Source organism: Lactuca sativa, chromosome 1 (assembly GCF_002870075.4).
Source record: "Lactuca sativa cultivar Salinas chromosome 1, Lsat_Salinas_v11, whole genome shotgun sequence".
Classification (NCBI taxonomy): domain Eukaryota; kingdom Viridiplantae; phylum Streptophyta; class Magnoliopsida; order Asterales; family Asteraceae; genus Lactuca; species Lactuca sativa.
Window position 1 is genome coordinate 13377469 of NC_056623.2, and position 18432 is coordinate 13395900.

At 39.7% G+C, this 18432-nt stretch overlaps 1 pseudogene; it reads right to left on the reverse strand.

Annotated features, from left to right (window-relative positions):
* Positions 1 to 2209: 2209 nt before the first annotated feature.
* On the reverse strand, positions 2210 to 2324 carry LOC111898187 (small nucleolar RNA R71; annotated as a pseudogene).
* Between the last annotated feature and the right edge of the window lie 16108 nt (positions 2325 to 18432).

The following is an 18432-nucleotide window of genomic DNA, read 5'->3' on the forward strand; positions in this document are numbered from 1 at the left end:
TATGAGTTTAAATGTTATTTGCAGCCAAAAAGAAGACACTTTAAAGAAAAAGGACTAAAAACGTTAAAGGAAGAAACTTTGGGAGTTAAAAGATTAAAGGAAAAGAAAATTTGGATAAAGCGTTCTCACATCGTGAGAACTGGAAGATTCACGACGTGAGCTTAAGTTCTAGAAGATATATACGCGGGTGAAGGAATCCTTGCCGGGAACAGTTATCTTGTATTCACGACGTGAATATCTTATTATTCACGACGTGAATTATTAAAATCAGAAAACTATATATATCCTTAACCATTACGAACTGAAGAGACTTTTGGCTAGAGAAAGAGGTTCCAGAAGGTGATTTTTAGCAGAAGAAAGGTCCTGGAAAGAGGGTTTCAACACCAAAAGAGTGAGGGTCCATAATTTAGTTTACTTATTTGTTACCTAGGAACATGTTTCATTATACTTTGATTTGTGTTAGTGTGTTAGTTGCTATTATCAGCAGCTGAATCTAGCTACTCTTGTTTAGCTAGATGAAGCTTCCAACTTATGAACAACTTAATTTTATATGGATTTATTTAGTTGGTAAGTTGCTTGTGTTTGATTTATAGTTACCTAGCATGCTTGTGTTTGTTTCTCTAGTTGCTTAATTTCATGTTCTGTGTAGCTAAGTAACCATTAACTGCATGAACTTGTTTACCTAATGATTTAGTGAACATTAAATTGTTAGAGCTAGGATTGACCAATCTTAGTTAGTAATTAAAGTAAATAAACTTAGCTGTGCTAGAGAACGTAGATTATGACTATAATTGTGTTTACATAATAAATCTTACATAGCATATTCATATTCATAATTGGTTTTGTGTTTAATTGTGTGTGACCATACATAGTTTTACATGAATTAATTAATTATTGGTAAAGTTAGACTTAAATTACCTGTATAATTAAAACCAACTTGATAATCCATAATTATTAGCTAGCCATAAGGACGAAGTGGATTCGAACTAGACAAGAGTGTTTTTACTTATTGATTGAATTTGAGTTAAGTTCGTCTGATCTTGTAAAATCAGATAAAACCCTTTCTAAACTTGTTAATAATTAGGTTAATTTGATAGCACGTAGGTTAATTAGTAACACCGTTCCCTGTGATCGACACCCGACTTACCCAAGTTATACTATAATCTGACTAGGTACACTGCCTATAAGTGCATAGTTAGTCTATGTTTGTTAGGTTATAAATATTAAAATTAGTGGGTACTTTCGTGCACATCAAGTTTTTGGCACCGTTGCCGGGGAGCGGCCAGTTTATTAGTTTATTTAGTTGCATTAGATTAATCGACCCTTTTTGGAATAAAATCTGCAAAAAGTTAATTAGTTATTTATTTTTATTTATTAGCTTAGTTTATTAGCATATTATTATAACTAAAATTTTGATTTCTGTTTCTGTCACAGAATTCACGACGTGAGTTTTATAAACTCACGACGTGAGAGCTGTGATTTTTAGTTTTTAGTATTTTCCTATTTTAGTTCAGTTGTATGTTTTTATTTTGTTTAGTTTGCAGGAGTTCATGACCAGAGGTTCTACCACACCTTTGGTGCCACCGATTGAAGATTCAGAAGCTGCACTTCACAAAAAGACTGATAAGAAGACGCCATTGCAAGAACTAAAGTCAGCATTTTCAAGGAGTTCGGGAAAGAAGACAGGAGAGTCAAGTTCATCTCAAAGAACATGAGCAAGCTTGAAAACTTGGATCAAATACCCATCCAAACCGAATCCGAATATGATACCGAGCCTGGATTTGAAGAACATACGAGCAAACCGGAGAACGAGCCAAGGAACGAGATGGCAGACATTGAAGAGATATCCATGGGAGCTTACAAGAAGCGGATCCGGGAAGATGTGGGTCCCGGTTTAGTCCAACCCGCAATACCTACCACTGCCACATTTGAGCTGAAGGGGCATATCTTGACTGCACTGAAGGAAATCCCATTCTATGGAAAAGATCATGAGGATGCCTTTAAGCATCTAGATGAAGTCAATGACATTGTGGATTACTTCAGTGTCCCAAATGTCAATAGAAACACCGTACTGCTCAGGATGCTTCCCATTACTTTCAAGGGAGTTGCTAAAGAGTGGTTAAAATCACTTCCACCAGGCACGATCACAACTTGGGCTTAAATGCTTGAGCAATTTCTGGACCAGTTTTGCCCACCATCCAAGATAGCTAAACTCAAAAAGGCAATAGCCAACTTTGAATAACAGCCGGGGGAGTCATTATACGAAGCATTGGAGCATTGGAGCGGTACAAGGGCTTGCTCAGAAATTGCCCTCGACATGATCTAAATGTGCAACAAGAGATGTCAATTTTCTATGTTGGGGTCAACATTATGACAAGACAACTCCTTGACTCTCAAGGACCTTTGACAAAGAAAAATCCAAGGGAGGTCAAGGAGCTGGTTGAAGAATTCGCGAAGCACTCTCGCGAATACCATAACCCTAGGCAAGATGGAATCAAAGGCGGTAGAGGGGCCCAAATTGAAGAAATAGCAGCCATGATGGCTATGCTAAATAATATGGACCAGAGGATGACACAAATGGACCACTCAATTCATGCCATAAGAGTGGGTTGCGAGAGGTGTAGTGGTCCACACTTGACCAAGGACTACAATTTAGATGAGTTTGGGAACAGAAAAGCTCAAGTGTGCTACTCGAGTGGGGACAAGTATGAAGAAGACTGGAGGAAACCGAAGAAGTAATGGTTGCCATATGAAGAGTATAAAAAGCAAAATGAAGAGAAGTATAGGCAGACGGGTCGAGGCTTCTATCAAAAGGAGCATCCACCAGCTGAGAAGAAACCCAATCTAGAGACCATGTTGATGAAGTTTATGAAAGCTTCGGAAAAGAGACATGAGGCTAATGATTCTGCTATTAATGAACAAACAACCTTGGTTAAGAATCATCATGCATTGATGGTAGAACAACAAACTTTAATAAAGAATCAGCAAGCTTCCATCAATAACCTTGAAATACAACTTGGTCAATTAACTACTTTGGTTTATGAGAAGCTGTCCCCAAAAAATCCCGAAATGAAGGCCCAATCTCATGTAATGGCCATAGATCCTGAAGAAGAGGCCATCTCTGAGTTCTTAGAAGCCTTAGAAGTTGAACAACAGCAACCCGATCCAAAGTTGAACAAGCCCAAGCTCGAAAATCAAGATGCTGCTGAATTGAAGAATTCACAACATGAGCCATATAAGTTCACGACGTGGGCCCGTCATGAACAGAAAAATTCTGTAAATGGTTCAGTTCATCAACTACCTTTGCCTTTTCCTTCCCGAGCTGCCCTTAGTCCACTGGAAAGAGAGCATCTAGAGTTTGTTAAGCATGTGAAAGGTATCCCGATTAATACTCCTTTTGTCGAGTCCTTATCAAAAATTCCCGAGCATCAGAAATTATTGCAAGACTTGATAGACACTCGCAAGCAATTAAAGAAGCATTCTAAGGTGATTCTAAGTGAGCAAAGCTCAAAAGCTTTGTTGGGAGAGACACTTAAGAAGATGGGAGATCCTGGATGCCTCACTCTTCCGTGTGAATTTGGTAACAAAATGAAGGTTGATGCTTTAGTTGATTCTAGGGCTAGCATTAATTTGATGCCTTATTCATTTTATCAGAAGTTGGAAATTCAGAAGATGAAGGCTACAAGAATGACTATTCACATGGCGAACCGTTCAGTGACACAACCCAGGGGCATTGTGGAGGATATTTTAGTAAAAATTGGAAAATTGGTTTTTCCAATAGATTTTGTAGTGTTGAATATGAAAGAAGATCCCGATGTTCCAATTATCCTTGGTCGTCCATTGCTTAACACTGCTGGAGCTTTGGTTGATATTCGCGAGTCTAAGCTCACCTTGAGGGTTGGTGATGAAAAAAAAGTTTTTGGGTTGAAAGATGACTTTCAAGAGGATTATGCTCACGAAGAAGTTTCTAATATTGATGAAGAAGATGAACTTGAAGAATTAGAGAAGCTCATGGAAGAAGAGATCAAGATAGTTCATCAAGCCAAAAGAACAAAACCAAGAGCATTTGTTCCATATCTGGTTGAAGTCATTGCTTACATGAGTCCACCTTCTTGGGTGAGTAAGGAAGATGATGAAATGAAAAGTGATGAAGAAGAGGTTACTTCAAAGGTGAAAAAGCCAGTAGTGAAAGAGGAGAAGGATGCTATGGAGTGCAGGGAAAACTAAAGGGACCAAACGCAAGCTTGATGAAGAAGAGGTCAAAGCTAAAAAGGAAAATTCGAAAAAGGCGTACAAAAGACAAGTTCAAGCTTACAAGAGGCGTTTCAAGGAACAGAAGATCCTAGTGGTAGACTCTTCAGACGATTCTACGTAGGATGCACGGAGTCCAGCTCAAGACTCCAAGAAAAAGAACTGTTTCTCGGGAGGCAACCCGAGTTTGGTTTGCATTTTTTTTATTTCATTATCTTTTTAGTTTTTGCGTTTTAATCTTAGAAACATAGATCATATCGTCCAAATCGCTTATAACATAATTAAACACTGAATATTGGGGCCCTAAAATGGAAGTAGTAATAATTGAGAATTTAGTTGAAAGACAAATTTGATTTAGTATGAATTTTTCCTTCCAGACAAGATTCACGACGTGACTTCTTCAGAATTCACGTCGTGAATTGTGAAAAAAAATGGATAATAAGTCAATAATACAGTTTAGCCCATTAGACTAAGAGGCCCAAGACCAATCCATGAGTGCATGGCCCAATATTAAGCCCGGACGACATTCACGACGTGAATCTTTAAAAATTCACGACGTGAGTTTTAAATTGCACGGGACCACAAAATAAAGACCTAGAAACCAGTTGACTCTCATTTCTTTATTCCCCACGAAGTGAACAAGCAATCTGGTCCCCCTTGCTCCGATTTAGGCCGACACTACTCCATTTTCGTGTTTTCTTACGTAATAATTCCATACAAGGTGATAATTCTTCCATTCTATGTTTAATTTTTGCTCTAGTGGTTGAATTTAGGGCTAGGGTTTGCTCATTTGTTAAATTGTATAAAATACGCCCTGAGATTCGTGAATTACCCTTGGAATGTAGTTGATTATTGGTTGAAAATGTCATAGGAGTAAACCCCCAACATTATCATGGTCGATTTATACAGAGACCAGACTAAATTTCGAACCTGACTACGAACTCACGTCGTGGATTTTTAGGACTTCACGACGTGAATTCTGGACTGTGCAGTTTCTTTGTTCTTTTTATTTCTAAATTGTTGGGTCGTTGTTTTGGCTGTGTTTGTTCCTTGTTTTTGCAGAAATGCCACCTAGAAGGGAATTACCTCTTGGGATTGCGAGTCTACACCCATTTTACAACTTCCCGACCAATACACCCCGGGATGTTTACTCGCGATGGAATACTCGGTTGGGATGGCTTTACAACCGGGAGTTTGCTGTGGCTCCCACTATTCAGTGGGCAAGGATGAAGGAGGTTGGCTTGGTTGATAAGATGTCTCAATACTTAACAAAAATCTTTTTGGGGGACGGATTTCAATTTACATGCAAGGGGTGGTTCAACTTGTTTAACATCCAGGAGCGTGTTTATAAGGAGCTTTGCGTGGAGTTTTTTTCCACGGTGACATTCCATGACAATGTCAGAGATCCCACTTTTCCCCGAGCTTTGGTCTTTCGTTTAGGCGGGGAGTATCGGGAGTGCAGTTTAGTGGAGTTTTCTTGCCGTATGGGGCTGTATGAAGTTCATGAGACCATCACTCATGAGTTTGTTTTATTTTTGAGGGACGCCACGCGGGTGTATGCGGATGGGATTTCGGGACTAGATTTTTGGAGCAACATTTCCGCTGGTGTGTTTAAATCCGGTGTATCTCCCAAAAGTAGCATTAAAAACCCGATACACCGCCTCATCCATCGCTTAATCACTTTCTCCATTCATCACAAACGTCACGGTGATAAAGTTACTAAAAGTAACCTGTTCTTTTTATGGTGCATCTTACAACCGGGTGTTTGCTGCAATAGTCCATATTTCTTGGCCCGGTATTTGGCGGACTATGCAACAAGTGCTCGTCCTGGAAGCCCCATTTGTGGAGGGCATTTTGTTACACGATTGGCCCGCTCTTATGGCCTCCTTGTTCTTGACATCACTCGTTCTCTAACATGTATTGAGGGGAATGAGTTCAGTATGGGGTATCTGGAAACAATGAGGGTGGTAAAAAATTATGGGACACATTGGGGAATTTTTCGGGATGATGATGATGATGAGGAGGAGCCGGCCGACCAACCTGAACCACAACCAAGGCCGAGGCGCAGGAACGTGAGAGGAGGGGGAGAACGCGGGCAGCCAATGCATCCACCCGCACCCATGGTGGAAGCACCTTTTGGGAGTGACATGGATGGTTATTTTGACAAGTTATCGTTGAGTGACATTTGGATTGGAGGTACTATGGAGAACGTTGTCCGACACCTTGGGGTGGAGCAGCCACCTCATTTGGGGTATCATTACCCGATTTGCCCAAGATGGACGGAGTATGGCGGACGTGGAGGTGACGGAGCGGGCACGAGCGGGGCGAACAATGAGGAGGAGGATGATTGATTGTTTGTTTATTTTTATTTTGTTTGGTTTGTTTTTGTTTGTTTTTCTTGTATTTTGTTTTATTTTGTTGGGATTGTAAGAACTTTCAAGATATTATGTTACTTTTATTCTTCTTTGGTGGTTATTTCTCATAAATTGCTAGGAGCGCCTAAATAGGATATCGAGATATAAGTGCATACGTGTTTAGCTGGGAGTGTTTAAAGTCGAGAGTCGAGACCCATATTTTAAGCTAAGTGTGGGGTGAGTCAAGTGAGAAGAAATTTAGAGAGAAGAGTCCAAAATAGTAGAGATAGAAGAGTCTTAATACGTTAAGACATGGGTGCATTCAAGAATTAAAAGTGAAGTTGGAAGAAAAATATTTCTGATGTTCCAGTTCTCACGTCGTGAACTTGTTAAACTTCACCTCGTGAGTCAGCATATGAAGATCTTCCAGAACCCTTTTCAAAGCGAGTTCACGTCGTGAGTTTCAGTTCATTCACGTCGTGAATTTCCATTTTTTTCGCAAAATGGGTTATATTTTTCCATATTCATTTTGGGGAATATTTGGAAGATTATTATGGTTCATTTTCACTACTATACAATGTGGCGTATGCTTTCCCACATTGTTCGTTCTATTTTGAAGATTTCCACCACATTTTTAGAAGATTGACGACTCGATTTCATGTTTTGCCGGTACATTCCTTATCTTGCGAGTTCAAGATCCAAGTTTCTATTTCTCAGAGTCCGTATTCAAGATGCACATTTTCCACACTTTTGGAGATGCTCACACCACTATCCCAGGGGAGTCTGTTCTTTTTTCACCCTTTTTCTTAATTTTGATTTATTTTAGGCATACAATGAGGACATTGTATGAAATAAGTGTGGGGTAGGGGGTATAAAGTAAATTGCTAGATAATGATAAAATTTGATGGTAAAATTTTAAAATTTGAAATTTTGAAATTTTTAATAATTAAATCTAGTAATAATAATTTGAATTGTAGCTGCTAGTGTTATATGGGATGATCCGATAAAAGTTCAGATGTTTAGTTGAGCCAATACACGTTATAGTGCATTTGTGGCCACCCTTATTTTAGTGAAATCATGGAACAAAAACATAACCCCGCTTGGTTTGAGGGATGCAATATGTTTAGCAGCCTAAACCTGAAATGTATCTAGGAAAGCTATGTCTTAACCAATAAAGGTTGAAGTTAAGCGCCCCTGCTTAAGCATGTAGGTTTTGAGTGAAAAAAAAGAGAAATTACTGAAAAGTAAGAATTCTTAAAGAATGTTGGAGCTATCAAAGTATGAAGATTAAATATCAAAGTTCTAAGGAATCAAAAGTTGAAGATGCCAAAAATCATGAAAGAAGTGAATTCAAACAAATCAAGATTAAACTGTCAAAGAAGTGAAGAATTCAAAGAGCTCTAAGTATTGGTATCTTAAAGTTGTAATTATCTAGTTTATGTATGCTTGGGTAGCTTTACAAAAATACTTTGAGGTTAAGTAATATTTCTGGGGATGGATTCGGATGGTTGCATAAAATGAGCATTGTTCGAAAGAAGTGGGTGAATGTTTATGAAGATTGTGAGTATTTAAAGTATGGGGGTACTTTAGGAAAAATTTTAGACACAAATGCATGCGTTGAGGTCTTGGCATAATGGTTGAGCTGGAATCGGATTGTTCTATGTGATGTTAGTAATAAAGGGTTAAGTTTAAATTTGCTTGAGGGCAAGCAAAGCCCAAGTGTGGGGTATTTTGATATTGCTATATTTACACCTATTTTTAGGCAATATTTAAGTACATTTTTATATATAAGTTGGTAATTTGTTTAGAATAATGGTACTTATGAGTTTAAATGTTATTTGCAGCCGAAAAGAAGACACTTTGAAGAAAAGGGACTAAAAAAGTTAAAGGAAGAAACTTTGGGAGTTAAAAGAATAAAGGAAAAGAAACTCTGGAAAAAGCGTTCTCACGTCGTGAGAACTGGAAGATTCACGACGTCAGCTTAAGTTCTAGAAGATATGTACGCGGGTGAAGGAATCCTTGCCGGGCACGGTTATCTTGTATTCACGACATGAATATCTTATTATTCACGACGTGAATTATTAAAATCAGAAAACTATATATATCCTTAACCATTACGAATTGAAGAGACTTTTGGCTAGAGAAAGAGGTTCCAAAAGGCGATTTTTAGCAGAAGAAAGGTCCGGGAAAAAGGGTTTCAACACCAAAAGAGTGAAGGTCCATAATTTAGTTTACTTATTTATTACGTAGGAACATGTTTCATTATACTTTTATTTGTGTTAGTGTGTTAGTTGCTATTATGAGCAGTTGAATCTAGCTACTCTTGTTTAGCTAGATGAAGCTTCCAACTTATGAATAGATTAATTTTATATGGATTTATTTAGTTGGTAAATTGCTTGTGCTTGATTTATAGTTACCTATCATGCTTGTGTTTGTTTCTCTAGTTGCTTAATTTCATGTTCTGTGTAGCTAAGTAACCATTAACTGCATGAACTTGTTTGCCTAATGATTTAGTGAACATTAAATTGTTAGAGCTAGGATTGACCAATCTTAGTTAGTAATTAAAGTAAATAAACTTAGTTGTGCTAGACAACGTAGATTATGACTATAATTGTGTTTACATAATAAATCTTACATAGCATATTCATATTCATAATTGGTTCTGTGTTTAATTGTGTGTGACCATACATAGTTTTACATTAATTAATTAATTATTGGTAAAGTTAGACTTAAATTACTAATATAATTAAAACTAACTTGATAATCCATAATTATTAGCTAGCCATAAGGACGAAGTGGATTCGAACTAGACAAGAGTGTTTTTACTTATTGATTGAATTTGAGTTAAGTTCGTCTGATCTTGTAAAATCAGATAAAACCCTTTCTAAACTATTAATAATTAGGCTAATTTGATAGCAAGTAGGTTAATTAGTAACACTGTTCCCTGTGATCGACACCCGACTTACCCAAGCTATACTATAATCTGACTAGGTACACTGTCTATAAGTGCATAGTTAGTCTAAGTTTGTTAGGTTATAAATATTAAAATTAGTGGGTACTTTCGTGCACATCAAATCCCTTCAGCAATCCAGGGTGAACCTATCAAAGAAAATGTCGCTCTCACTCCAACTAGTCAGGATGACTTAGTAGGGTGTTCTCAAATCCAGGGGGAACTTCCTTCCCCGTCCGAAGCAACCTCTGATATTGAAAACAGTTCTTCTACTGCAGCTTCTGATCATCTGATGCCTCGCCTACATGCATGGACGAAGGATCACCCACCGGGTCAAATTATTGGCAATCCGTCCGCAGGTATACAAACTCGATCTGCCAAAGATTTATCTGATCATTGTCACTATGCAACATTTATGTCCGCAGTCGAGCCTCGATCTATCAAAGAAGCCTTATTGGAACCAGATTGGATTTCTGCAATGCAAGAAGAACTGGAAGAATTTGAAAGAAACAAAGTGTGGCAACTTGTTCCCATCCCACAAGGTCATACTATTCTTGGTACAAGATGGGTTTTCAAGAACAAACTAGATGAATCCGGTGCAGTCATCAGAAATAAGGCAAGGCTAGTTGCTAAAGGTTATAGCCAACTGGAAGGTGTTGACTACGATGAGACATATGCTCCGGTAGCTAGAATGGAAGCAATCAGAATATTCTTAGAATATGCTTCTCACAAAAACATCAAAGTGCACCAAATGGACGTTAAGAGTGCTTTTCTTAATGGGGAATTAAAAGAAGAAGTTTATCTTCAACAACCTCCCGAATTTGAGAATATCGAGTTCCCTGATCACTGCTATAAGCTTCAGAAAGCTGTCTAAGGTCTGAAACAAGCCCCTAGAGCTTGGTATGAAACTCTTTCTAAATTTTTAGTCTCTTCAGGATACAAAAGAGGAGTGATTGATCCCACACTATTTAGAAAAGCAAACGGGACTCACCTTATGCTTGTACAAATATATGTGGATGATATCATCTTCGGGTCATCTGATCAAGGAATGGTGGATGAATTTGCTAAGCTCATGACAAACAAATATCAAATGAGCATGAATAGAGAGATAGACTTCTTTCTAGGTCTCCAAGTCAAACAAATTCAGCAAGGAATATTCATTCATCAAGAGAAATACACCACTGAACTTCTAAAGAAATACTCTATGGACAATTGTTCTTCTGCTAAGGTCCCTATGGCCTTCGGATATAACATCTCTGCTGATCCCTCTAGTGAATCTATGGATCACAAGACTTATAGAGGTATCATTGGTTCGCTAATGTACCTCACCGCAAGCAGACCTGATATTGTCTTTGTAACTGGTGTGTGCAAGGTACCAGGATGATCCAAAAGTGTCACACGTGAACGCAGCCAAACAAATACTTCGGTACCTAAAAGGAAGCAAATCTTTAGGTCTATGGTACCCCACAGGCAATGACTTCAGTCTTCAAGCATTTACTGATGCAGATCATGCCGGATGCAAACTTGATCGAAAAAGTACTTCTGGTGGATGCCAATTTTTAGGAGGAAGACTTGTCAGCTAGTCCTCGAGAAAACAAAGTTGTGTATCTTTATCTACCGCAGAAGCAGAATGCGTGGCCGCAGCCATATGCTATTTCCAAGTCCTTTGGATGAAGACACAATTGCTAGACTACGGGTACAGAATGCTGCGGATACCAATTTACTGTGACTCTGAAAGTGCCATAGCAATCTCTCATAATCCTATTCAACACTCCAAGACAAAACATATTAAGTTATGGTATCATTTCATCAAAGATCATATACTGAAAGGTAATATTGAACTCATCTTTGTTCCGACTCATGAAGAGATTGCTGATGTTTTTACAAAAGCATTTGACTCTACAAAACTCAATGTATTCCTACAACTGTTGGGAATGATGAATCCAGATCCGTAATTCTTTTTGAATTGTTAGCTACCGCAGACCATCCTTGGTCTCCATTGCGGTTCTAACTGAGAATTACATATGATAGATGGTTTTGGTACTGCAGTCTAGGTACCGCAACCATATGTCATATGTATCTCTCAGGGGTCCTAATGGTTTGTTGTTACTAATTTTTGTTCAAAGTGTTTTCCTCTCAGTTCCTCACAACAGTCTTTACTTTGGTCAACCGCAATGACGTTCTCAACCACTACGACGTTCTCAACCGAAATGAAGTTTTCAACCTCAACTACCATTTCCAATCCGCAATGATGGTGTGCCATTTAATGTTTGAATAATGTTGTGCTATTTAATGACTTGTCATTGAATATTACATTAAATAAAATAAAACATTCTCATCAGAAACTGTCATCTTCTCTTTTTGAAAAATCCTTTTATCAGACCTATTTTAGGGATGATGACAAAAAGAATGTATTTCCAATAAACTCATCCTTAATTTGTCCTTTCCTCTCCCAAACACGTCCCATCTCCCAAACACGTCCCATCCGTTACCCCTTCCTCTCCCATCACTCCCACGATTACCTGACGTATAAACATGCGTCCGTCTTTACATTCAATGCAAACCCTTTCTAGAAATCTACCAAAATCTTTTCCAACACGTTTTTAATATCTGTGGATGATATTCAATCCATAATTCATCGATTCCCCCCAAAAAAACCCCAATCATCGTTTTATCCTCTCCTTACCTTTTACCTAGGGTAAAACTTTTTCACCCCTTTTTATAAACCCATCTTCTTCCCCATCAATCCTTTACGCCTTCTGAATATCGATTGTCTCTCTCAACCTTCTAAAACCTCCATAACTCTCAAGAACTTTTCTTTTTCTCACCATGGTGAAATCCGGTGCTTCCAAGAAGCAATCCAAGGCTTCAGGTTTTGTGAATCCAACAGCTTCAAACTCTCCATCAATCGCCTCAAGCAATTTCCGAGCTGTATTTGAAGATCATCCTTCATACAATGCTCCCATCAAGCTCATGATCAAGTCCCTCAAGAATCACCCTCTTTTTGGACCTTTTGATGCGTTTACGGAAATCGTATCAATTTCCACTTTGTTCAAATGTGCATTCTTGACAAATCGACCACTCCAAAACCCTCAAGAAGTGCATCTCAATCTCGTGAATGATGCATTGGTCATTCTCACCAAGGAGAAATTTCTAAGGTCCATCAATCTACTGGTTCATCCGTCGATCAAGTTCTTCTCTCCATCAATGGCGGATATCACTGCTTCTCTATACCAAATGGGATACCAGAAAAGAATCAAGGGTATCGGAGAATTCAAGAAAAATCAACTGCCCGCAGTGTGGCAATATGTGTGCCGCTTCATCATCCGAAGCCTATCCGGCAGAATCGGAGGAACCGATAATATGGGGCTTAAGCTCCTTGAGTTGGTTTGGAGCATATTCACAGGGCATGATGTGAATTACGGGCAAATCCTATGGGATGACTTCCTTCAATACGTCCCTAAGGAACACCGCAAGGAAAACCCAACAGAACTCACCTTTGCTAGGTTCTGGTCACTGTGCATCCTGGATCTTCATGCCGATGCTGACATTCCACTTGGGCGACGACACCAATCTTTTTGCTACAAAAGACCTCAAAAGGTACCATCCTTCATCCAATCAAACTCTTTTTGGACCAATCCACAGGCTTCCCACCCATATTCTCTCTACTCTTGGTCCTAAGACTACTGATGTCTCAAACCATATTGAGGCTACGGAGGGTATTGCCCCATACCCTTCTACCCCACCTCTTCCATCCACAGCCATTATCCCTGAGGGTACCGCAGTCCCCTCTACCACTACTCTATCCAATCTTTATCAAAGAAGAAAGAAGTTGGCATCCAAAAAGAAACAAAAAACACCACAGAAGGATACACCCAAACCAACCGCACCCACCAAGAAACGCAAAACCCAACCAACCACTATATCAAGTAGTGATTCTGAAGAGGACAAGCAACCAATATCGATCCTTAAGAAACGAAAAACCACCAATACCTCTAGCCAAATGTGTGACCGGACTGATACCTCAGCCTCTCCACAGGATAGGGTAGTCCTTGGGATTACCGCAGCTCCATTCAATACCACCATCGAATACCACTCAAGCTCATCATGTGAGCCTGTTTCATCATCATCATCATCATCTGAATGTGGAGACAGCCCCCCAGTTATATCTCAAGCAGATAAATCTGGACATCGCCCTAAGGTCTCCAGGGCTTCCCGACTGCATTTCTTTTCTCCCAAGGAGTTAGACTCCATCTTCTTGAACAGATCCTAAACACTTCAAACACCTGACCATCCGCAGGGCACTTCTTTCGCTCATGCCAGAACGGAGCCGAGGCCAAACGTAACCACGGGTCACGGAGACCAAGGAAGCACTGAAAATCCTACTCTGCTTCCATCATTTACAGGTGGTTTAGGCACGATGAGCACACATGTGCAAGGATCCGTGAACCCAAGGGACACCTTGGTGCGCAATCAAAGAATTGACGGAGACGATTCAAGTGATTCATGGAGTCGATATCAACCAACTACTGATGCCGAAATCAAGAAATATGCTGCCTTTTGAAGGGCATTCCAAGCCCGAAAGGATCAACAAATCAAACAACAACAACAGAAGGAACGAGAACTTCAGATGATTGCTAAGTATTGGGCTGATGCAATCAACAATGCTTATACTGTATCAGGGCTTCTTCATATTCAAGACTGGATGTCTCAGATGGGCGATTCACTCCTCAAAGCTCAAGCAGCATCTGCGGCCCAACATACCTCCCAAGTTCCTCCCACTACGATTCTTGAAACATCACAAGACGAAGGTCCTGAGATCGCAATCAGCTCAGCTCCTACCTTCGGTCTTGATGATGACGAGGTACAAGAGGTAAACAAACCCTCTCCTTCTGACGATGATCTAATGATGTTCGATGAAGGTGAAGAATCAAGTGGTTCTCACCACTCCATCTCCAAGCCCAAACAGAAGAAGAAGAACGCAGTCACAAGAAAAGAGTTTCTATCTCTCCAGGCCAAAGTCGATCAAATCCTGGCTGCGGTCAAGCCAACTCAACCGCAACCAGAGGATGTTCCTGGACCACAATCGCTGATAGAAAGGATTGAAAGACTAGAAGCAAGAGAACGAATGGCTGTGGAGCGCATATCTTTGAAAGTCGAAATGGGAATCCGGTCCCTCGACAACAATCGTAAAGCAGACCATAAAGATTTCATGGAAGCCATTGAACGCCTTATCTCAGAAGTCACCGCAATCAAAAATGATCTTCAAACCACTATCAAAGATCAAGCCTCTCAGTCTCAAAAGTTAATAGATGAAACTCATACTGCTTATGAGTCTACCATCTCGGTTCTTCACTCTACCATCAACCGCCTTCAACGATCCTTAACAACCAACTTTCATGGCCCTGAAATCCTTCAACTCACTAAGGAGATCCATCACCTGCTATTCAAATCCTCCTCTCCAACCAATCAACAACTCACAGACGCTATAAAGGCTCAATTTCAGGAGGCCTTCTCCAAAATTGATGGCCTTTGGACTTGGATTGAGGAAGCTCCGGTTTGGACCTCCTCAGGAGGGGGAAGTGAAAAAGATCAAGCCCATCAATCTCATCAATCAGATCATGCCCATCAATCTCAGCAATCAGATCACGCTCATCAATCTCAGCAATCAATTTCACCACATCAAACCTCCCCCATCATCACTGGCAAATTTCCCTCACCACAACCATCATCTCACACTGCGCATCACATTCCGGAGAAACCTGAAACTCCCACACACTTCAAACATCTTGAGGAACATATTTCATCTCCAAGCTCAACAGATTCTCCCACGACCGTCCAAAGGAAGAAAGACTGGAGGGCAACCAAACTTGCTGAAGATATTTGGAGGCTATGCGGATTTGACACAGTCATGGATGAAACTCTTATCAGTTATTGGGTTAATCCCCAACGAAGACTGCTAGATGAAGATTACGTTCCTCATCTTACATATGCTGAGCCTCCTACTGATGGTTACTGGGATATCCCCATCTCCCCCAATGCCAAATACTTCACTGTATTTGAGCCATTTGATTAAAGCCTTCCAGACGCCAAACGATTGCCTACGGAATTTGAGAGACTTTCTCAATTCTATGCAAAGCATGTCTCTTCCTTTGAGCACATATGGTCAAATGATCGACCATCCGTAGTTGTGAACTACAGAGTCAGAGTATTTATGAAGGTAGAGTTTTTCCAGTACACTCTGACCCGAAGGGAACAAGATTATGTCCGGAACCAAGCTGATTTTCCTTGCATGAATCCGGAGGAGATTTTCCTCATTGCAAGAGTGTTCCAGGGCAAGGATGAGAAGTATCCGAAGATGCAAATTGCACTTGATAGAGTCAATAGTTTTCTGATAGATACTGTATGCGATTTTGCTAAAATCGATGTAGATATCTATCCCACCATTGCGAAGAAGCATGAATTACCTCCACTTAATCCAGCACTGATGCCCTCCGAAGGCTTTGAAGAAAGACCCTTAGGTGCATCCAACTTCCCTGAAGTCGGTGTCATCTTCAAAAGAAAAACTGATAATGTCAAATATTTCATCCCTACCTCTGCTATACATCGTCTAACAAAGAAGCAGCTTAACATCTATCGGACCGCAGTTGAAAAGTCAAAATATACCACTCCGGAAGTAAAGTTTGAGATTCTAAAGAGGATCACTTGGTTAGAAAGTGTCAGGAAGTTTTGGTGGATCCTAATCAAGCATCTCCGTCTTGATAAGTGATATAAGTTAAAGATGTCACTTAGGGGGGAAATTTTAGAATGCTGAAAGTGACCCTCTTGAACTTTCTTGTAACCGCAACCAACTTACTACCGCAATGAAAGCTTCTACCGCAGTCATCCGAAGTCAGAAGACAGCAAGCTTTTGTACTTAGTCTATTTTGTCTTTTCTTTACGCTTTCTATTTTCCAGTATGCCTTGCATGGCTACTTCTAGCAGTTATCTTTTGTAATGTTTGAGTCTCTATAAATAGAGCTCACTTGTTCTAAATCAAACATGCATCTTCAAGTATCTCTACTACTTATCTCATAAATTCTCTCCTCTCTCACTTCTTACTATCATATCTGATCATAATCTCTCTTCGGAGCAAGTCCTTGTGACTTATTCACTAAGTCTGATCTCACTAACTAATCTTGGTTTGAATGCATTCCAAGTTATGAATCAACTTATGTGTATTCTTGATATAACAATTGATGTCATTTACATTACTTTACTTTCCGCATCTAACTCACTAACTTCAAACTATTAATATTATTGTTGAGGTAATAGATCCTTCGAGATTAACTATTCCGCTATATACTTGTTCTAACCATTTTGTTCAAGTGTGTCTCAAAGTTTTTCTCTCAACAGGTCTGTTGGCCTTCAGCACAAAGCAGGGCCGCCTCAACCAAACCCTACATATATAATCAATCATATACATATATCGAACGCTAGCTAGCATATACAAGCAGTCAAATTGATCTAACAGACCACTAAGCATAGCATCATCCTATATACCAGGATACCGACCTAACAAGTCACTAACATAGCATCATCCTATATACTAGGATACCGACCTAATAGGTCACTAAGCATATCAACATGCAATAAACCCGGATACAAATCTGAAAAAGGCTGAAATTGGTGCCTTAGACCCTGTTGATATAGTGAGAATAACTCACCTCACAATGTCGATCGGAACATAAATATCAAACTTTCGAAATGCTGCTCCAAACACCAACACCTACAACCAACAATATCCAATTCCATAAATACCCAAATTACCAAAGTACCCTCAGAAGTCAAACTGGTCAACCCTTGGTCAATGTCAAAATCAACGGTCAAGGTCAACAATCCATGTTGACCCAACTCGTTAAGTATAGCCCCTGACTCGTCGAGTTTCTTCAGAACTCAAAGAATCATGAAAATTCCAGTTGACTCGCCAAATTTCCAGACAATTCATCGACTCCATGGTGTCTAAAATGTTGGGAAAACCCTAACGAACTCGTCGAGTCATCTCATTGACTCGTTGAGTCCATGCAGAACCAAAAAGGGCAATCTTCATCTGAATCGTCGAGTTAACCATGCAACTCATCGACTCCCTTCAGTCCTTTTCTTATTCAGATGCTTTTATGCAAAACCAAGGCTCCAAATTGTAGATCTAGTCTCATTGGGCATAGTTACCACGTAAAGTTGTAAACTTTACGTGCATGCAAGGCCTTAAATGCCATAACCAAGCTAAGGAAGAGGTTTAAGCCAAAGAGAAGGGCCAAAGCATGATAAATTCGATAACTTTATGACTATGAGGGCTTAGAAGAGTCCCGATTTGAAGTTACAACTTCAAATCATGCTCAATACAAGAAATGACCCACAAATATGCTAGAAATCGCCTTAAAACCTTTAATGAGGAGATCTAACACTAGAATGATCAATGTAACCACTTGTTACCTTCAAATGGAAGCCAAGACGGAGTAGGTACTGGATCTACAAGCTTCTCCTTGATCCAAGCTCTTGAGTCTTCAAGTTTCTTCCACTAAAACCACCTTCCAAGCTTTTACACACACAAAATGAGGAGTAATACATGATTAGGGTTTTCTGAGGCTGGGAGGGGGGGACGATAAGAGAGGAAGAGGGTGGCTAATGAGCCTTTAAATACGGTGCAAAATGCTGGAAATTAGGTTTTCATATTCCAGCTCCAACTCGTCGAGTATGTCCCTTAAGTCACGCGGCCATATCCATTTCTACACGACGAGTTAGGGCATCCAACTCGTCGAGTAGGCCTTTAAATATGAATATAAAGCTTTAAAATTTATACCTGGTAGTTGGGGTGTTACAATTCTCCCCCACTTGGAC